Genomic DNA, 22,501 nt, shown 5'->3' with positions numbered 1-22,501 from the left:
TTATCCCAATATAATTGATGACTATAGGTTTTTCATTATCACCTCATGGTCTATAACACTAATGTTAAGAAGAACATTGCAAAAAGAAAACACCACATCAGAAACACATCATATTGCAAGTTTATCATAAGAATCACAAACATGAACAAATATGACTAATACAATATAAGCTGGGAATTGGGTATTTTAGCCTGGCAAAGAGAAGACTGAAAGGTGGTATGATAGCTATCTTCAAATATCTGAAGGACTCTCACACAGAAGGCAGAGCAAGCTTGCTTTCTGATGCGCCAAAGGATGGGACACAAACCAAATGGATTCAAATTACAAGAAAGCCCTCCCTGCAAAATAACAACAGAACTTCCACTTGAATATACAGAGAACATGCTGCAGCAATTAATGCATTAGTTAGGATCCAATGAACTGCACAACTTCAATTTCCTATAGGCAGCATCAGCAGGCATGGCATATGTCAAAACGCTCTTTGGCAAGTTTCAAAAATGGATTGTGATCTGGAATTGTGCCACCTCTTCAAATAAACAAAAATAAAATAATAGCTTTGCTGAGCCTTAAATAGTGCTTCAGATCTTGGCCATTGGATCTACAAACATACTACAGTAATCAATGCTTTGTAACAAATAATACAATAATTCAGCACTTAAAGTTATCATCAGATGGTTTAACTTTCCAGCTTTCCTTCACCTTTCACCTACAGTTTCAGAGAGGAATTAAAAGCTGTATGTCACCTGTGCCCTAATCACTGTGGATCCTTTTTAAAAGAAAAATAAAAAAGTAAGATTTGCAACAGATTTGATTAATTTAGTTTGTTATCACATTGTGCAAGATGCATAACAACCCAGTGCAATGGTTTGACTTCAAACAGTGGCTTGCATAGTCATGCATACCATCACCACTACATATGTACATCTCCACTAGCATGCCTTGTAGAACACTTGACAGGCTATAAAGGCTATCATAAGACAGGACAGGCACTACTTCATCCTGATGAGAAAATCTGGAAAATCACTTCAGAAGATACAATCATCAGAATGGATATAAAATTTTGATTACCTAAGAACAGGATAATGAAACCAAATCAGTTGAAGCAGAGCATGGAAAAATGAAAACTTCACATTGCCTATGTCAAAGCTTCTATCAGGGAAATTTACTGGGGCGTGGATGTGTCAAGTAGCACTTCTGCCATTAGCAGGGGTGAGCTTGCTCTAACCCTCCATGACCTGAAAGAGACTCTGATAGGAATTTCCCACAGGGAAGGGGCAAGGTCACCTGAGGCAAGGTAACCTATTGCAGGGGGGTTGGCCAGTTTAGAGTCCCTGCCAAGAAGAGTAGACAATACAGTGGTACCTCGGGTTAAGTACTTAATTCTTTCCGGAGGTCCGTTCTTAACCTGAAACTGTTCTTAAGCTGAAGCACCACTTTAGCTAATGGGGCCTCCTGCTGCCGCCACGCGCTGTCAGAGCACGAATTCTGTTCTTATCCTGAAGCAAAGTTCTTAACCTGAAGCACCCTGGGTTAGCATAGTCTGTAACCTGAAGCATATATAACCTGAAGCGTATGTAACCCAAGGTACCACTGTACTGTTCTAAATGGTGAATGGTCCGACTTTCTGTATATTTAATAAGTGCTTAATATATGCCATCAGTTTGTCCCCTCCACATATAACGCAGTAATGGACTGTACTCTCTGAACAAACAAACAAAAAGTGCATGGTTTTGTGTGTTTTGCGGGGAGGGGAAACCTGCATCCTTCACCTGAAACATAACTGCATTCTATAGCAGTTTGTTTCTACCACAGCTCATTTCCAGTACTGGAGCTAGAGTGGGGGGAGGGTTACTGCTTAAGGCAACCGAGCAAGGAAAGGTCGGTCAATACGTTCCATTCTGTGTAAGAGTAAGCCTTTGTACATATGACTGATGCAAATACACGCTTAACATATATGACTGCCCCACATGCTCTAGTTTTCCCATTCCCTTATAGTTTCCCATTCAAACAGCTGGTCAATATGTTGTGGTGTTTGCTTCCCCATACTGTACCATTGGCCAAATTTTAATTCTTTATTGAAAGGCTTTAAAAAGCTGCCTTCCAGGGGACACATTATCCTCAGCACTCCAAAAGCCGATGTTGTGAATGCTTTTCATTAACTAGGGTTTTCAGTAACTACAAATCACAAATTTAACCCACTGAGTGAATATTGCTTCATAGGAGAAAGGAAGAGTGGGTGAGAATAATCTCGGGGATTTAATGTGCTACATAGCAATGTAGGTATCTGAAATGTATGAGTTTGAACTCTGGCAATAGCATGGGGAAGACAGGCATGTGTATGTGTACACACTAAACACACACACATCATTTTGCTTCTCAGCATATCTCACATTTGAGCTTAAGCTACAACCCCCTTCCTTTAAAGGTTTAATTTTCTACTTTTTGGTTTTCTCTTCCTGTAAATAATGAATGCTTTCTGTCTGGTTCTAGACAGAAGTAGTGCATGGATAGGCAAATAATAGCTGGTAAATAATATGCTTTTCAAGCCTTTATAAAACATCTCATTCTGGCTCTGCGGACATGTCTACAGAAGAAGGAAATCAAAGACCTCAAACCGAAAGTTACTAAACACAAGCACACACACATATGTAAGAATATATAACAGACACCAAATAGCTTCCAGCCAACTCTAGTTGTATCTCTGTGTGTGTGTGTTTGAGCTGTCAGAGTTATATGTGGCCCACAGAGGATAACACCATAAACTTAAGAGTCCAATGTCAATACTAAGGCGAAAATCAATGCAAAGGAATTGTAAATGAATTCCCACAACTGAGTGATGTGTGTACTAAACTAAGGGCTTTTTTGGAGAGGGGGGACAACGCTATGGTTATGGTGTACGGATATATCTTGCAGCCCTCTTGATGACAGATAATAAAATAAGCTGTGTATTTCATTATTCCCTGACATTGCTAGGACTACTTTGCTCCTTTGAAGTATATCTTACCTTCCTTGGTAATAGGCTTGTGCAATACAAAGAGTGGGAAAACATTGAGACACATTGTATACAGGATGATGCATGCAGCAGAGCTAATGGCACTTCCTTGTATAAGAAGTATAACTGACATAACAGAAAAGTAGGTATGTTGATGGATAATGGTGGATAACAACAACGCCAAGGAAGAAACAAAATAGAGAACTAATTTAAGATTACTTTGCTGTTTGAATTACAACATGATTTTCTCAGTAATGGGTGTATGCAAGACTATAAGCGGGGGGGGGGGGGGGACACAGGTAAGATATCCTCTCCAGTATGATCCACATGACAGCACTAATAGCATCTTCTTGTATAAGAGATATAAGTAACAGAAGAGACAGAACATAACTTGAAGGTAAGCAACAGCTCGTCCTGTGTAGTTCTCTCTATATCACCTTTTGTTTGTGGTTTCAAAACAGCTTAATCACCGCTTACCTGCATGGGTGTCTTGCAATAGCAACTGAGCACAATTAATTACTGATCAGAGTGTTTTAGTGTTCATTGTTGGTTTACAGTCTAGTATGTATTATATATTATCCATATAGTGTTCAAAGCCACCTTGGGAAGTTTTATCCTAAAAGGTGGATTATGAATGCATTTAACAAAAAATAAATAAATTAAAAGTTATTCATTTGCTTATTTCTCAGTCAGTCCCACATGCTGATACCTGTTAAATCTCTTCAGACAAAAATGTTAAAAGTAATGAAGGCACAATGCAGGCATATTGTGTATAAAGTAACACCTATGGGTTCCATAGAAGTAGAAGCGTGAGTCTCGCACTGAGACTTTTTAAAAAACAGCCCCTTCCCCCAAACATCAGAATGTGGGCTGTGTAATCAAGCTAATGCTTGACTCATAACCTCATGTGACACCTATGTGAAAGAATGCATGCCATATTGACTCCCCCCCCCAATCCTCCATTGTAATATTCCTGATTGAAAAGGAACCCTGGTTTTAATTCAGCAGTGTTTGGTGAGTTCCAACTGAAAACGCCCCCTGCTCCTGATGCTTTTACATTCCCCCATCTTTCCTTCTTTGATTACTGTGTTTCCTGTGAAGGGGGAAACCTACTTACAATCCGCATTACAGTGATTGTCACAAGAAAGAAAAAGTTATCACAACCGGCATACTGAACACCATCCTTATTTCTCAATGCTAGGAGAACCACATAATGTTTTCAATGCAAGAAAACAAATTAATGCAGGAGCATTACTGTAACAATTAGAAATTACATTTGATGATTTATGCAATAGAGATTAATTTAGAGTGTTCTAAATTCACAAATTTATATGCAACGTGGCAATTAAATTCATTACTAAAATAACCACATAAAGATTTAAAATATTCCCTTTTGATTACGATAAATTTACTTGGACGAGATGAGATTGCCATCAGATTGACTCATTCATATGCTTACAATAAAAAGATATATTAAAAATGAGTGGGTGGGAGAGAAAAAATCCACAGAAGCCAAAATGTCGTTGCTCATGTGATATAAAACTCTTGTTCTTGCAGCACAAAGACAGCGAGCCAATGAGGTCTGAACTTTCTGTGATATGAGCAAAGTCTGTCAGCTGTGGTCTGGAGAACAAGTGATAATGTTGAGCTGTCTAAAAGAGAAGACCAGTTCTGAAGTTTCTGAAAGATGGATATTCTCTACTGGGCTGCACAATGTCATTTTGTCTAATTATGCCTGACATCTTGTTCCACATACAGTAAACTTCCATAGAAGAAAGGTATAACAGCTTACTTCTCAACAGAGAGAGGAAATAACAGAAGGCAAGGAAGTATTATTCAATTTCCAGATACACTAATTTTACCAATAAATAATATAAAATGATCATTGTGAGAAGACATAGTTATTCCTTTTCTTATGAGAATAGGATTTAAAATTAAAAAACAATTCAAACCCTGTTTCCTATCCAAATATATATGCCCTATTTAGGACCAATTAAAAAAAGAGACAAATTGTGACACTCTTCCAAGTTGCCCAGATCCTTTCATCAGGCAGGTGTTGGGGAACAAATAAATAAATAATTCCCCAAATTCTTCTTGGATCTAATATTGTTTTGTAAGATTACTCTAGTTCTTTCTGGTGCTACTAGCAACATGTTGAATGGCAGGATATGAATCTCTAAACAAAAACAAAAATGACTACTTTTATTTCATAACTACGGTACTAGTTTGTGAGTGTTAATATGCCCATAGAAAATACAAGATATATATATATTCCTATCCAATGAAGAATGACCTTAATAAGTCACATGATCTTATGAGACATCTGAAATATTCAGATAATCAAGGCAATTTAAGAAGAGAAATCTGTATGATTCAACTTTATTATATTTATCCTGTTTGAATGTAAAACCACAGTTGTCACTTCTTATATTTGTCACAACTTAAAAATAAGATTTGTCCAATGACAGTCTGCAAGGGAAAGCCTACATAATATTGAATGGTCAGCCAAGATAGTCCTGCCACTTATGTAAATGGCAAGTAATTCCTTTTAATCAGCTATCAAAAGAGCTCTATCCAATAATACTAAAAGCAAATCTATGTTGTAACAGGTTAAAGGCAGAAAAATCCCAACCACTTATGGTTCTGTGCACTCCTGCATACCGGGGACCAATTTGTGTTGAGGCGCTACAACATGGAGGGAGACCCGATCTTCCCTTGAATCTTGCAATACCTCACCTGCTTTCATGAGGCCTTGCAAGATCAGAGGGAGAGGGGTGAAGCAAAAGCCATTTGAAAGCCTTTGCCATACGCCAAAATCAGACTTTCCCTCATCCAGCTTCCTCACCCCATCCTCCCTCAGCTTTAGGTGGCTTCTGGTTTTTAGGGCCAGAAATAAATTTTACTCTCAATGACTTATTGGTTGTGGTTGTGAGGGTTTTTGTCTTTCTCTCAGTGAAAAGCGGTCGAACTCCCATGGGCATTCCTCATCAAACATTCTAGGACGGGTTTTGTTTGAACAGGACACTGGAAGTTCAAAGTGGAAAACAGATCCATGCCACAGTGCCAAGCCAGCCCTGCCTACCTTGCTGTTTTAACCCACACACGTCTTTTGGTCTTATGCCTCCCTGACCTTTGTATCTAGAGCAGCTTAATGTGCCTGTCCTACCAATACCCAAAGGAATTGCCATTTACGTAAGAATGGCAATCCTGTAATTAATTGTTCATGTCTATCTGCTTTGAAGATGTCATGTAGGATCATGAATGCAGTTGCCTACCTAGACTCCAAATGAAAAAAACATTCATTTGAAAACACTAAAGTAAAAGTAGTATCTAGAGATGAGAAACGTCCCTTTGGACTCACTTCAGAGAGGTGACTCATTCCCTATTATTATTATTGTTCATCCTTACCTTGAAAACATGCCACAAACCCATCAATTCACAACACCAAGGGCAGTGATAAGCTTCTTGTCCACATACCAGTGATTAGAACTAACTGGGCTTCATGATTTCAGCTCTATTGTTCACAGATCCGTGGGCTAATATAGCAGAGGCATGCCTGAGTTGAATACTACCATAAGCATACTTAAGTTTTCTCAACAGTCTGTAGCTGAATAATACTAATCAAATTCATGACCAAACTACTCATTGTAAACCGCTTCATAATTTTATATTTAAATACCAAGGGCAAGGGGAGCAGTGAAAGAGTGCTACCATACCATTGTCATTAAAGTCAACATTCAGTTTGCTATGATTTTATTAAAGCATACAGCACATTTTAAAAAGTGCTTTGCCCATTCTCTAATCTCCTCATGCTTCTTTTCTATGACAGAGAGAAGACGCAATTGCAAAGACTAACTAGAATAAGAAATATATTCAAAAATTGGCTTTCTTAAAATTAATTTTATCAATTTATTCTGTGACAAGAAATTGCCAATCTGAATTCTTTTTATGGTCTCCATTACATATTAGCTCTTGCCAAAGAAGGTGAAAAGCAGACAGGTCAGAATGTACATGAGGTCAGAACGAAAAGGAAAATTCATGTCAATATGGCAATCTGCTGTGTTAAAAATAATTGCACTAAGTTTTATGGTAGCATTAAAAGTTCAATACTAGGTACTACTGAGAAAACCAAAGGGACAATTACTTAATTTAATTCTTTTACCAAATTAAAATTCATACATCTACATCAAACTGTCTCAGATTCTGGAAAGCTTCTATGACCATCAACTATAGTTCATATTTAATCCACAGGAAGCTAGGATTCAGCTATATTTAAGTGTGTTTTAAGTTCAATATACAATGTGACACTAGATGGAGATGGTGAACCCTATGGAAAATTCAACGCATTTTTAAAAACACTTTTTTAAAAAAGCACTTTCAGAACAGTGTTTATATGTGTGTAGATTCCACCCGAGTTTGCTCACTGCAATTAAACACATTAATACACATATAGTGTTTTGAAGAGCAAGAAAATGTTGTGTGGATGAGAAGTGAGGAAGAAAGGTAATAATTCCTTTTCACAGAGATCCTGTGCTGGACCACTCATTTCTCTTCAATCTGTGCTTTTGATATGCTCCACTCTTTTTACTATCATTCTTAAAGCTAGAAGCTAGTAAACAATGTTCATACCTCAGTTATTTATTCTTCAGATTCTGCATATTTCTCCTGCTTTCCTGGAAGTGCCCTGTCTTATATTTGATTGCAATTGAGCAAATTTCTAGGTACTGCGGAATAAAGCTGTTTGTAGCTGAATGGAGCTGGGAACAAAACTACTCTCAGTTGCCTTGCACCAGGGCACATATTATCACAGCAATACACCTCAAAGCTCATTATTTCCATGTTATCATTGAACAAGGACTGGAAACATATTTGAGATGGATGTTCCTCATCATTAGGTGCCTGTCTGAGGTGGGGAACTTCAGGACTCCCTATCTAACTCTTCGGACTGCCTCCAGATGACAAACCTCTGACAGGCCCTGCTCCACCCCCTCCCAGACTGCTTTTGCATTTCGCTGTGCTCATGGAGCTGTGACCAAGCCTCTTGCATACCAGTCTGACTTCTGCATGGCTGGAATGTAGCCTTTCGTACAATGGTAAGAGTCACATGACTTCTCTGCCTAATTTTGCACCCACCACCACCACTGACATGTAACCCCAGATTACCCAGAAGGGAATTCTTCCCTCAGACTGAGGAAGGTTCCCCACCCTTGATTCAGCCCATTGTCCCAAAAGCTGATCATCCGGTGCTCAAAAATTTGCAGCTGAACATGTGAACCAATATGAAATTATTATCATTTCTATAAGGGTTTGATGTACGGTGTCTATTTTACACACACCAGCAAGTGCTTTAGGTTATAGCTCTGCTTGCAGATATGCACATGAGAGTTACATGAGTTTTAAAACAGGCATCATAGCATCCACTTTGGCAAAAGTGACAAGACATGAGCCTTGCAACCCATGTTTGGAACCACAGAGGTGGGTAGGGATTATCTAAGCAGGTACACATAGCCACTGCATTGAGAAGTACCCAGAACACCTTAGCTATTGAGTAGCTAAATCAGCAAGTACCGCAACCCCCAGGGCTGGCCCATCCATGAGGCAAGATGAAGCAACTGCCTCAGACAGCAGGATCCACAGAGGCAGCAGATCTGGCTTCTATGGAATGCAGTGCCCACTGCAGAGTTGGAAGCAACAGCTGTGATGCATTCCTTGGAGACCTGATTGGAGCCCTACCCCCAATGCTGCCTCTAATGTGCCCTCTTGGCCAATAGGAGGCACTGCTTTTGTCTTCCCACTTGTGTTCCTGGTGTAGATTTTCACGGACCGCTTCTTCCCTGGTGGGGAGGCCTGCACCATTTTGTGGTGTGCCTGAGGTGCAAAAAGTCTTGGGCCTGCCCTGCCAACCCCCATTCCTGCAGCCAGACCAGCCAAGAATTGTGGACCCCGATTGTAAAGCATTACAAATAACCTTATATTATTTGTACCAAAAGAGAAAGAGAGAGAGAGAGAAAGAGATTTGGCAAAAGTAGGAAGGTAAAGAAGATTCACACATTCATTAAAATTTCAGCAAGTAGAAACCCCCAGATATATTTCATACATATAAAACTGCAATTAATCAATGCTTAAAAGGCAACTAAAAATCCAAAAACTCACGTTTTACTCTTAGGTGGTGACAGCTATATTTCCTTCTTTGTACAAGAGTTTCCTATGAGGAAAATATGTTGTATCCTGGGTTGCTAATTCTTTATTTTATCACCTTCGTATATGTGAACTACTAAAAAGACTTCTGCTTGCTTCTTAGAGCCCCGTCTTCATAGCATATCTCCTGTCACTTGACAGCAGCAAACACATTTAGAGCAAACCAACAAAGGATAGTGCCTGTGAAAAGAAGAATCCATTTCAGCCAAAAAGCAACAGGATAAAGGAAACCTCAATGCATAAGATGAGATTGCTTTACTAATGCAAGATTTTAAGCAGCGTATCAGCTGGTGATTGCTTCAAGTCAGGAAGATGCCTAATTTGGGCCAGTACTATAACCATACTTGTCTTGCAATATTCTTTACATGGGGCTGGGGAGTGGAGGGGGGGAGTGGTGCAGGCTAGCTTCTCTCACACAAAGAAAAGAATAGGTACCTGCACATTTTGCCTCCTATTTCAGATTCTACAATTGCAGCAGACTAATTCCCACCCCCACCTCTCAAAGTTAGGAATCGGGAGGTTTTGGTTCATTTAGGAGATACACCTCCAATAGATATCCACAGTCTTCCTTTGCACATCACACAATTTTCATACATCACTCAGATGTGGTAATTACACCACACTATAAAATATTGGACAGTCTTCTGTCTCTCTATGTCCAAAAATTGGAGTTTTAAACAAGACAGCTGAAAGAATTTTCTGACTCCATCCCGATACAACTAAGTCCTGTGCTACTTTGTGGCTATATTTATTTATTTTATTTGTATGCATTGCATTTGCCCTTTTTGGGTGTGTGTGTGTGTGTGTGTGTGTGTGTGTGTGTGTGTAATGGCCAGCTAAACTAAACAATATACTGACACCATCCACAGAAGCATCCAATTTTGGTACTAGTACTAGTATTCTCTGGGGTCTATTACATCCCTAAATGCATGCAATTCTTCATTTTTTAAAATAAAAAAAATGTCATTCTTGTGAAGAACATTCCCAGGCTTTCTGTTAACAAGTACATGTGTATAAAACAGTGTAATCAGAGCATTCCCATTACCTAGGATGGTCCACATAGTTAAGTGTTAGGAAAGCTGTATTGCAAATGTGAGATAAGTGGAAACAAAATGGATTGTGATTACACACAACCTTCAGAGGTCTTACAGATATAGCAGTGGCAAAAAAGAAAGTCTAAAGCTATTTTAAAAATGCTTTTAAAACTATAAAAATGTTTTAAAAACTAATTCCTAGCTACATTGCCATTGAAATAACCTTCTTCCAAGTACTCTGGCACCATTCCATAAATATGACCAAGAAAGGCAAAGGTGAACAAGAATAAATATTACAGTTACATCGTAGTGTAAAAGAAAGAAAGAAAGAAAGAGGCTATACAAGGAAGAAAGTAGTATCTATTATTTTACTGTTGTTAGCCGCGGAAGGGCGGGATATAAATAAAATTATTATTATTATTATTATTATTATTATTATTATTATTATTATTATTAAATGAAAAAGAGTAATCATTGAATTTATCTCCTAACACAGATGAGTTGCTGGACTGCCCTTTCCAAGTGGTCCTCTAACAAGAAAACAAAAAAAAAGTGAGGGCAACAAGATGCAAAGAAGAATTTCTCAAAATCACTGCTGCTCTCAAATTATGAGACAAAACAGATATTTGAAAACTTTCACATTTGCAGAGAAATGTTTAAAATTGTGTAAACCTTTGAGGGGGGGGGGGAGTGACCAACAAGGTTAAAGAACTATATTGAAAACTTCTCCCAGAGTTCAGAACATGGAACTTTATAAGTGCAATGCTACCCTTGAAAGCTCCTCCCAGTGCCCATGACATCTCTAAGTCTCCTACCACTTCACACATATTTACTGTCACCATTGCCATCTGCTACTTTTCAGTGCTGCCGTAGTGCAGAAACATGGATCCAAGGCATACATTCTCATAATTTTTCAGGGAGACCCCCCTGAAAACTACAGGGCAGTTAACATTTATGCCCATAGATATGTTATGTGATATGTTGGTTGATTTTTTATGGCCATCCTGTTTTAAAACTATGGGGGGGGGAATCATGAAGGCCCATAAATCTTGGATCCATGCTTTTCTGATGTTTGTAAGCTTTACTTTGACTGTGGTTTTTATTCAGGAGTTTCCAACTTTATACCAACACCCCCGAGGAAAAGCAAAGGATGTGCAACTTACACATGTAGATAGCCATAATAAAAATAGGAATAATAATGATGATGATGATGATGTTTCTTATAGAGTATACTCCGAGTGTGCACAGCCAGACATACTGAATTGCTTTGATGTCATACAGGATAGCACAGTCGTAAAACATGATTAAAGAAATAAGTATAGTGCCTATGTAAACAAATTTAAGATTAACCAATAAGCAAACTCCACTAATAGCTGGCACACCCAGTACATTTCAAGTATATCTACAATGTGCTTGTACATCAGAACTCCACTCTTAAGATATAATAATAATTTTAAAAAACTAGCTAGAAAAACTCAGCCCCAGGAATTATTAGTGCTGTTGAAAGATGTGTCTCTCCAATTATGGTCTAAAATTGATCAGAAGAACATATCAGCTGAACATCAAAATGTTTCTAAGTGAATCCAATTACCTGAGAAGTGAAAAGTCATCCTAAAGAAGCAGCAGGTTCAGCTATTGAACCATTTCCACTTAAAGAATGTACGACAGATAGCAGTGCTATTCTGGCAGAGCAAAGGCAGGTTGATAAACTTCTTGACAGAAGCATTGTTGTTAGGATGAATAAGGAAGGTAACCTGATAGCTGTTTTATAAGTTGTAGCTGCCTTACCACACCAGCCTTCATCAACAGAATACACTGAAACACGGGAACCAAGTCCTGTAAGGCCTGTGGCCACACCCACAGAAGCAGCCACCAGTACACGTGTACACATACCAGGCAGTCTTGCCTCACGCAGTCCCAGACAGTTGTCACAACGATCAAAGATGTACCATTGTACAGATGACAGGATTTTGATATCTAGAGGTGGATCGTTCCAATATTAATGGCAACCTGACGCAGTAGCTGACTAGAAATTCAATATATACAGCTTAAATCTGAAGTGTCTATTAAAAATCAGAAAAAAATAATTGTCACAAGCAGGCCATAGTACAAATTGAAAAATCCTGGTAACTGAAAGAACAGTTGTAAATGTTTGGGATCTGTAACTTAGCATTTTGCCATTTTTTCCTCAGATTTGTGTGTGTAAATTGAGCGGCATTTGTGTATTTTTCTTTTACGATTTCTTCCAAAAGCAGGCTTGTCAAGATGGCAAATCTCAGTGTAGCAAGTGAACATAGCTATGAGGAAAATACTGTTTAAACAACTGCAACTTGGGGGTTATTTGCCTCTTAAAACGTCTGTTTCTCAAACCTGAATAATCATCACAACAATACAAAAGAAATGCCCTCCTCACATTTGCACATATATGCATAATTATAATAAATAATTATAATAAATATAATTTATTTATGCATCCATAAATAGCAACTTGCATAACAATTCAGAACATTAAGCAAGCCGTGCAAAAACCTAGTCTTAGTTGTCAGGAGATGAAGTTACCTTTACAACTGTGGGACTAAACCCTGGCTTTTACACAAGCCCGGCAAGGTTCTTAAGTCTGCAGCTTTCAATCGTTGATTTCATATACAGTGGTACCTCGGGTTACATACACTTCAGGTTACATACGCTTCAGGTTACAGACTCCACTAACCCAGAAATAGTACCTCGGGTTAAGAACTTTGCTTCAGGAAGAGAACAGAAATCGTGCAGCGGTGCAGCAGCAGTTGGAGGCCCCATTAGCTAAAGTGGTGCTTCAAGTTAAGAACAGTTTCAGGTTAAGAACAGACCTCCAGAATGAATTAAGTACGTAACCAGAGGTACCACTGCAATAGGGTTATGTGCTGCCCATAGATGATGCACCCAAAAGGTCTCTCAAAATGGTTGGAGGGCTCTGCATCATTGTGAGAGCCCACTGAACCAAAATAGGGTGAGATCCAGGATTTTTAGATTTCACAGGATTTGGTGGTGAGATTTTGGAGGGCCCTATATAATGTCCTGAACACAAGGATTGGCTTCAGTTCTGTTCGGCCAGATGGACAGTGCAACTCACCCATCCCTTCTATTTAGGGTCACTCAAGGATACAATGGGTTGCTCTTTTAGGTCCAGGAATGATATCTTTTGTATCATCCAGATTAGTTTGGGAGGGACCTGCATGGTATCAGTCTTAGCAGGATAAAGTGGTCACCTATGCTCTGCACAGATAACTTGCTGCAATTATATGGCAGGTAGAATTGTGTGGGAGGTGGAAATGTTACCATCCATACTGGATGAAAGGAAGTGCCTGCCCTAAGGTGCGTAACATGGGGCATTAGGGCAGGGTCTACCCAAAGAAGGGGAGGCAGTTGAAAACAGGGTCACCTAGGCTGGGTTCACCCAGCAAAACTGGAGCAATTGCAAGGTTAGGGCCTGCCTTTGGAGAATCATGGGGACTTGCACATGGCTTTTTATTAGTCAGGGTGCTCACGAATGAACTGGTGACCGGAGGGCAATTTTGGCATGGAAAGCCAAGTTAGTACCATCTGTAGATTTAAATAAAGTTGTCTCCATTATACAGGAACATTGTTCTTCTCCTTATTGCCAATCACAAATGGTTTATAGAGAGTTAAGAATAATATTGGCAAAATATCCTCATGTCAAAATTTCCCTGTTTTTAAAAGGCATGGACCATCTGGTAACCTCTCCTGCTACCAGGAATAGCCAAATGCAAAGATGTATATATATATTAAGGGCATTAAGCAATGCCCTTCTATATTCATCAGTAATAATTGACTTTGAAAAACGAAAGCCAAAAATCAAGACAAGGATTTAAAATATTTTCCCCGACTTTGCTCCCAATATTGTATTCTATTTTTGTAACACAAGCATTAGCAAAGCAGAGTGGGGCTGCCAAAAAGAGAAAAGGGAAACAACTAAGCTGGACATGGTTGAGATACCAAAATCAGCTGAGCCTTGCAAGAACATCCCATCTGACCATTAAGCTTGACACAGCAGCTTGAAACTAATGTTGACAACATCACTTACCCTTCTCTTTCTTGACAACAGACCCGTTCCGCACTTTTTAGCCTACATGTGTGCATTGTGCCAATATATGAACACCTGTTTTAAAAATGAAACATTCCCCCAACACACATGTAACTCCAAGGCTTCTACTGAACCACATAACTATAAATCAAACAATTCCATATGTTTGATATTAATGGGTTTTTTTAAAAGAACAAAACCAACAATCTTCATATTTACATTTTACTTTCCATATTGCATACTTCTTTAATGATGGGACAATGTTGAAAGCTGATACAGCATTGGCACAGAAAAGACCAAGTACCACTGGGCTTCTCTCCTTCTAAGACTCTCATCCTGTCTATACAACCCACCTGGCCGTTATAATCATTATGCAACTTATGTAAGAACAGGCACCTGATGCAGTTCCTTGTTTTCCTCCTCCATCAATATCCTCCTTTCCTTCTGTATTGTTTCTGTTAGATTGTATGCAATTTAGATTATGAAATGCTTTAACAGCATTGGCATAGAAGCAGTCTAAAAATGTAAAATTACTGGAGATCCACTGTTTCTGCACTCATTTCCATTTGTCATTGTGCATTTGATAGACATATATAAACACAAGGGTTCTGAGAATCTAACTGGAGATGGATTTAGTATTACAGTGAATATTAAAAGTGTATTTGTTATGTATGATTTATTATGTATAAAAATGTATGCTCATTCATACACAATGTGTTACACAGGGTCGAATCACAATATTGTTTAAGAAACAGGAGCTATAGGTGAGAGAAAAATAATAGATCATGAAAACTTCCAGCTTATCAGTGTCATCCCAGCCAGTTGCATGTATGGATCTACTTATGAGCTTATGTTTTAGCACTTGAGGACAAACATGTGTGTTTTTCGCTGCAGCACTTCAAAAGTCTAAGTTACTACAGCAATCATAATTTTATAAAAAGGAACTTGATTGATGTGAGGCAGGAACATTGGTTAAATGTGTAACCTCTGTATACCTTTCCTGACCTCAACAGAAAACACGCTAAGAAACACCATCTTCCCTCTTCAACTTTAGGAACTACCAGATGACACTTAAATGTTTCTCTGTCTCCAAAGATATTATACTGTGAATAAACTCCAAAATATTTCTGTCAATGATATGGCAGATAATTGGCTTAAATACATTACAGTGGCACCTTGGGTTACAGACGCTTCAGGTTACAGACTCCACTGACCCAGAAATAGTACCTCGGGTTAAGAACTTTGCTTCAGAAATTGTGCTCTGGCGGCACAGCGGCAGTGGAAGGCCCCATTAGCTAAAGTGGTACCTCAGGTTAAGAACAGTTTCAGATTAAGAACGGACCTCCATAACGAATTAAGTTCTTAACCTGGCAAAACTGGTCTATAGGCAGAGGATTGAGGATAATTTAAGGAGTAACAACACAAGACAGATGTGGCAGGGGATTCAGCATATTACCAACTACAAACCTAACCTTGGTGCTGTCGACGGTGACCCTTTGCTGGCGGAGGAGCTTAACTTCTTCTTTGCTCGCTTCGAGAAGGAGCCACCTGAGACGCCGGTATTACAGCCACCAGCCCATAGGGGCCCCTCATTCACTGTAGAGGAGCATGAGGTGAGACAGGTATTGAGGATGGTGAATCCGAGGAAGGCTGCTGGACCTGATGGCATCACGGGAAAGGTGTTGAAGGGCTGTGCGGATCAGCTGGCGAGGGTCTTTACTAAGATCTTCAACAAGTCCTTACACCAGTCTATTGTCCCACCCTGCCTGAAGTCGTCAACTATTGTTCCTCTGCCTAAAAAATCCACAATCAGTAGTCTGAACGACTACAGACCAGTTGCACTGACTCCAATCATCATGAAGTGTTTTGAGAAACTGGTGCGCCGTCACATTATTTCCTGTCTTCCATCAACTTTTGACAACTACCAGTTTGCATACAGGGCAAATAGATCCACGGAAGACGCTATCACTACCACTCTCCATGCTGCTCTGTTCCATCTGGAGCAGCCGGGGAGTTATGTGAGGCTGCTGTTTGTGGATTTTAGCTCTGCTTTTAACACTATCCTCCCCCATAGAATGGTGTCCAAGCTAGAGGCGATTGGACTCTCCAACTCCACCTGTCTCTGGGTTTTGGACTTTTTGTCAGAACGTTCTCAGAGGGTTAGAGTAGGGTCACATATGTCCACAGCCCTTAGCCTTAACACCGGCTCACCACAGGGTTGTGTGTTGAGTCCCCTGCTCTATACTCTCTATACGTATGATTGTACAGCCATTTATTCCAGCAACAAAATCATCAAGTTTGCTGATGACACTACGGTGGTGGGGCTCATTTCAGGAGGGGATGAGTCCGCCTATCGGGACGAGGTGGAGCAGCTTTGTGCTTGGTGTGGAGAGAACAATCTGGCTCTTAATACGGCTAAGACCAAGGAATTGGTGGTGGATTACAGGAAAAAAAAGGCGGACATTCAGCCCTTGTATATCAACGGGGAACGGGTGGAGAGGGTGGCGGAATTCAGGTTTTTGGGAGTGACTATCGATCAGGGCATGACTTGGAGCGCAAATACCACTGCTCTGGTGAAGAAGGCCCAGCAGAGAATTTATTTCCTCAGACTTTTAAAGAAGAACAATCTGAGTGAGAGACTGCTGGTGTCCTTCTACCGAGGCTCCATAGAGAGCATTCTCACATACTGTATTTGTGCCTGGTTCTCCAGCTGTACAGCTAGGAAGAGGAAGGTGCTCCAGAAGGTCATAACCACAGCCCAAAGGATTATTGGTCATCCCCTCCCATCTTTGGAAGAACTGTACGGTTCCCGTTGTCTTAGGAAAGCAAACAATATCCTGCAGGATGCATCTCACCCAGGACACGGTCTGTTTGTACTACTGCCTTCTGGCAGGAGATACAGAAACATCAAGTCAAGGACAAATAGACTGAAAAATAGTTTCTATCCAAGAGCTGTGGCCTTCTTAAATGCAGTAACTCGATAGTGTGACCTGGGAGTTTGATGGGTGTGGGTGTGGGTGTGGCTGGAATGTGGTTTGTTTGGTTGTTGTTGTTGTTTTGCTTTTGTTGTTTTTAAGGGATGGCATCCAATTTCGTTGCACTTGTGCAATGTTGCACTTGTGTAATGACAATAAAGAATCTATCTATCTATCTATCTAACCTGAGGTACCACTGTACTTGGCTGCTGAAAATACACACATTGTTTGGGGAACCCCTATACTGGTGCAGAGTGCAACTGGATATAAATTTTAAAATGCAAAAATAATCTTAGTTTATTAAAAAAACCTGTAAAACAAACAAACTGTACAATCAGGCTTGTACAGTTTCAATAAAGAAACAACTGACAGCATGTTGCTGAGGTCTCCATTTGCAAATATTTTTTACTAAGGAGGACCCACAAAACATCCAGTGGGTTTATAATATCTGCTATTCTTGTGGAAAACATCACTATGCTTCAGATGGGATTCCAGGGACTGGTCTCAAAGGAAACTGAGAAACAGCAACTGAATTTTTCAAATCCTAATGTCAGGTCAGGTTAAAAGAAAACTCAGAACAGAAAAACACTGATAGTGTTGCTTGTTGAAATATAAGCATAAAACATAAAAAAACCACATTCTATTTCATGGGACATAATTGAGGCCACACACACACACACACACACACACACAGAGAGAGAGAGAGAGTATGCATGGGTTGTTTTCATGAAAGCATTTGTGCAATGATATATTGAAGTTAGTCTGGGAAAGACTTGGCAGCATAGCATGATGGAAGACTCAGAAATGGAAATAGCTAAAAACAGCTAATGAGAAAACTCAATCCTATGTGGATCAAAATGAAGAAGAACTGTAGTAGCAACAAGGAGACATTTAAGGAAATTACCCATAGTGAGGCTATAGCTTGGCCCTAGTATTCTTCATAAATCATCAGACCTAGAGAAAAGGTATCTAAGGATTGAGCATCAGAGCAAGAAAAGTGTCTTTTTTTCCAGTTACAGAACATATATCCTTTATGAAAAATAATTCAGAACAATATTATACATGGTGCTTCTCTGTATTTACAATTCAGTTATTATTATTATTTGCTACCCACCCTGGCAAAAGAAAAAGAAAAGGAAAAGGAAAAGAAAAAGAAAAAAAAGAACTCAAAGCAACTTATGAATACTAAAAACAGATATAAAAACAAGGCTAAGAAAACAACCTAAAATACAACAATATGCATAAAGCAGCAAGTCCAACTGGACCCCACTTCACCAAAAATACGCAGACAGCTAAGCTCCAACGGCCTGGTTGAACAGAAATGTTTTTAACTGGCCTGCAAAACAGATAGTGATGGCACCAGCCGTGCCTTCCTAAGGCAGAGGTGGTTTTAGGGCAACACGACCAGGGTGGCTACACTGGGTACCGGGCTGCAGGGGCCCCCACAATAATGCTGTAGAACAGAGTGCAAAAGGAGGGGCTAGCTGAATTTTGCCATTGCACAGGTTGGCACTGAAATTTGAGAGCCCAAAGTCTGCTACTGCCTATGGAGAGAATTCTACAAATGGGGACCTAAGGAGAGAATTCCACAAACGGAGTGCCACCACTGTGAAGGCCAGTTCTTGTGTCACCACCTTCTTCATCTCCCTTAGAGGGGGCATGTAGAGAAGAGCCTCAGCTGGTGTCCAGGTTAGTTCATGTGAAAGAGACGGTCTTTGAGGTATTGTGTCTTAAGCCACAATTTTTCAGTTGACTGCCTAAGATCCAGGACAAAGCACTGCCTTTTGGAAATTCCCCTCAGGCATCAATTCCGCCTTTGAAATCCCAGTAATGTCTGGGGAAATCTGGACGTATAGCAACCCTAATCAGTAGCCAATGCAACTGTGCCAAAATTGGATGTGTTCTGATCATATTACCACTGCTACACCAACTGCAGTTTCCAAACTGTCTTCAAAGGCAGTGCCAGCTATAATGTATTCCAGTAATCTAACTCAGAGGTTATTTTTAGCCTACAGAAATTAAGGTGCCAATACTATTACTTGCTTTTCATAAGACACACCAGTTTGGTCTGTTAAAATTTTAATAAATCTGCCCCATCATTTTAATCTATGCATTTTACTCTGTTAAAATAACCAAGGCAGACACTGAGGCATTCACATAATAACTAATTTACAAAGAACAGATGTGAATCATTAATACAAAAACAGCTGACAAGGAGGAAAGACTATTAAACAGCATGTACTGTACTGAGCAGATTGGTTTTTAAATTACTCACACTTGTTCACTTACAAAAAGAACAAAAACAGATCTGATTTCACATAATAGAATTTTGTTATTTAAAATAAATTGCTAAGGTCACTTCACTCAACCTTTTAGAGCCAATTGACAGAGTTAGATTTTATAGGAAACACGGAGCCTTTACTAAAATGTCGTATCATGGCTTGCCCTCTCACCGGTAATGTTTTTTGATTTGTAACACATGGAGGGCAAAATGGAAAGGAAAGTCCAAAACAGTTCAGCAAAGGAAGGTTGCCCCTCTTTCTCGTGGGCTCAGGTGTCCAGATTCCCTTCCCTTCCAAAAGTGGAAGAAGCAGATGGGAGAGAGGGGTCAGAATCAGCAAGTGCTTTCCTGGTAGTTAACTGCTTGTGAAAAAATGATTGCACAGAAATCAAGTGGGGAGGGGGAGTCAGTGGACTAAACATTGGGAAATGTTGTCCTTGCAATATATTTAGTTCTTTTCCAGATACCACCAACTGGCAAACTTGGTCACTGCACAATGAGAGTTGAGCTGAGTTTATATTCTCACCCGCGTTACAACCACTGAAACCTTTCACATGACAGAGAAGGTGCCAATTATTATGGAGGATACAGGCTGTTGGGCTTGCTGTTTTGGCTTTACAGTTTTGATCAGGAGTCAACAGTCTCAGTACAGTGGTACCTTGGGTTAAGAACTTAATTGGTTCTGGAGGTCTGTTCTTAACTCAAAACTGTTCTTAACCTGAGGTACCACTTTAGCTAATGGGGCCTCCCGCTGCCGCCGCACGATTCCTGTTCTCATCCTGAAGCAAAGTTCTTAACCCGAGGTACTATTTCTGGGTTAGGGGAGTCTGTAATCTGAAGCATCTGTAACGTGAAGCATCTGTAACCCAAGGTACCACTGCACACAAACCTGGGCTGAAACAGGGAAACTTTTAAAAAACCCAATACAAACAGATGTAGAAATGTGGGGAAATGAATTTAAGTTTAGAAATATATGAGAAATCAAAATTGACAGATCTGCCTGCCCCTGAAAGGAACCGATGATGCAGAAGGAAAGAGGAACTAAGTTGAGTGCAGCAGTATCAAGTACAAAAAACTATTTCTCTTATCAACATTCCCCCCCCCCCTACACAGGCAGTCTATCTCTCTTGCACTCTTAACAACTAAGGATCTTGATATGTTAAAGGGGGTAAATGTCACCATCAGTCAACAGTGCAATCCCTCTAGGGATAGAAGAGAGATAAAAATCAGATAATATCTTGTGTTAAATTACTTGGAAGAAAAGGGAGATAATATAAAATGCTATAAATACTCACTACACATGGTCGCAGCTTTCCAGCATTACCAGTGTTAATACACACCCCACTCTTCTTCAGTTATCTGAGCAGCTGTGAGGGCATGATTCTCTCAGCTCAGTACACCATAGAGCCTAGTTGCAACTATAACTGTTTGTGGGAACTCTCAAAGTAGTGATGTATGACAAGTGCTTGTATGCTTCAACCCCAGGGCAAGGGCCACACAGCAATGGGTCTGCTATCCAGGTTGCAGATTTAAAGGAGACAGTAAATGATACATTAAGGATACACAAATCATGGGGCTTACCCACACTTCCTCTTTTACTGCTGCTTTTCCCCCAGAAAAAAAACCAACACGTTTTTTATCACTCAACTGGAGCACATTCAGGTTTTCTATGGATTACTATTTGTTCCGATTTAAACCTAAAGAATGTGTTTTCCCTGGGAAAGGAGTGGAGTGAAGGAAAGATTGGGTCAAGTGGAAAACTGTTCTTTCTAGGCATGGTACAAGTGGAAGGGTGACTGAGACCCATGTCTACTCAAAAGTCCTACTGAATTCAATGGGGCTTACTCCCAAAAGCATGGGGGTCAGAATTGTAGATTTTGATACCTATTTTTACTTGGGAGCATTTTCTATCTTAGCCTCGTGTGTGTGTGATTTGTATATATGATCTATTTGTTCTAGATAGTATTAATCCAAGCACTGTACCTAAAAACACACACAGTAATTACTCACATTCCATGGCCTTAAAAAAAAAATATTCTCTTAGCCATCAGCAAAGCTGTAAACACCAGAAGTATGAATTGATCAAAGATGTGGGTTTAAAGAACCCTTCCCAGGCAATGGTTCTGCTTTTTAAATATATTTTTAAATATATTTTTATATTTTATATATTTTTATATAAAAATATATATTTATATATTTTATATATTTTATATATTTTATATATTTTAAATATTTTTAAATATATAAGAGATCAATTTATAGCTGGTGCTCAACTACTTATTTTGGGCAAGAGCTTTAGATGTTGTTTTTAAAAACTTAAAATACACAGTGCAAGAAAATATTGAACTACCCCCAACCACTGCAAAGAGATCCTGTGGTAATATTGTAGGTTCTATTCACAAGGAACAACAGGCTGTAATAAATAAAACCGTGGGACACTAGGCAGCAATAATTCTACTGTTTGTTTTCAGTGTTTGAAGCCCAGGAAGCTGCTGTAGAGACACAAGACCATGAAATGCTATCGCCAGCTTTGTTCACAGCAGGGGCATTTTATCAACACAAATAAGAGCCATGGATTTTCAGGGAAAACAAGGAAAGCAATAGAGTCATGCCATGGTTCACAAGCAGAAGTTATAAGAGGCAACCTTAATACTATCCTACTTTTTGCATTATACTGATACCAAAAGACAAATATTGGTGGGAGATAATGAACATACCGGAATGATGTGGGGCATAAGCTATAGGTAGTCAACTGTACTATGGAATGTTCCAGGGGTCACTTAAAGTTTGTTATTTCTCTCTGTTTTAAAAGATTTGTGGTGGCTTTACAACGCAAAGAAACTAAATTATTACCAAAGAAGAGTTTTTAAAAAACTCTTTTTTCCCCTTTTATTGTCTTTTTGAGGGCGCTGTTGCAAAAATTCTGTAAATCTGTAGCAG

General features: G+C 39.5%; 1 protein-coding gene across 15 annotated transcripts in view; it reads right to left on the bottom strand.

Moving 5' to 3' along the window:
• Positions 1-22,501, bottom strand: part of PCDH15 (protocadherin related 15) — a 649,889-nt gene that overhangs the window by 574,391 nt on the left and 52,997 nt on the right. For 11 of the 15 annotated variants that reach the window (XM_081861749.1, XM_081861756.1, XM_081861754.1 and 8 more), the window contains exon 2: positions 9,146-9,370. The exons of the other annotated variants lie outside the window; for them this stretch is intronic. The gene's annotated coding sequence lies outside the window, so the exon portion shown is untranslated. The remainder of the gene's footprint in view (positions 1-9,145; positions 9,371-22,501) is intronic. 15 annotated transcript variants of the gene reach the window in all.

Source organism: Podarcis erhardii, assembly GCF_964252035.2.
Source record: "Podarcis erhardii genome assembly, chromosome: 5".
Lineage (NCBI taxonomy): Eukaryota > Metazoa > Chordata > Lepidosauria > Squamata > Lacertidae > Podarcis > Podarcis erhardii.
This window is presented reverse-complemented; position numbering and strand designations above follow the sequence as displayed.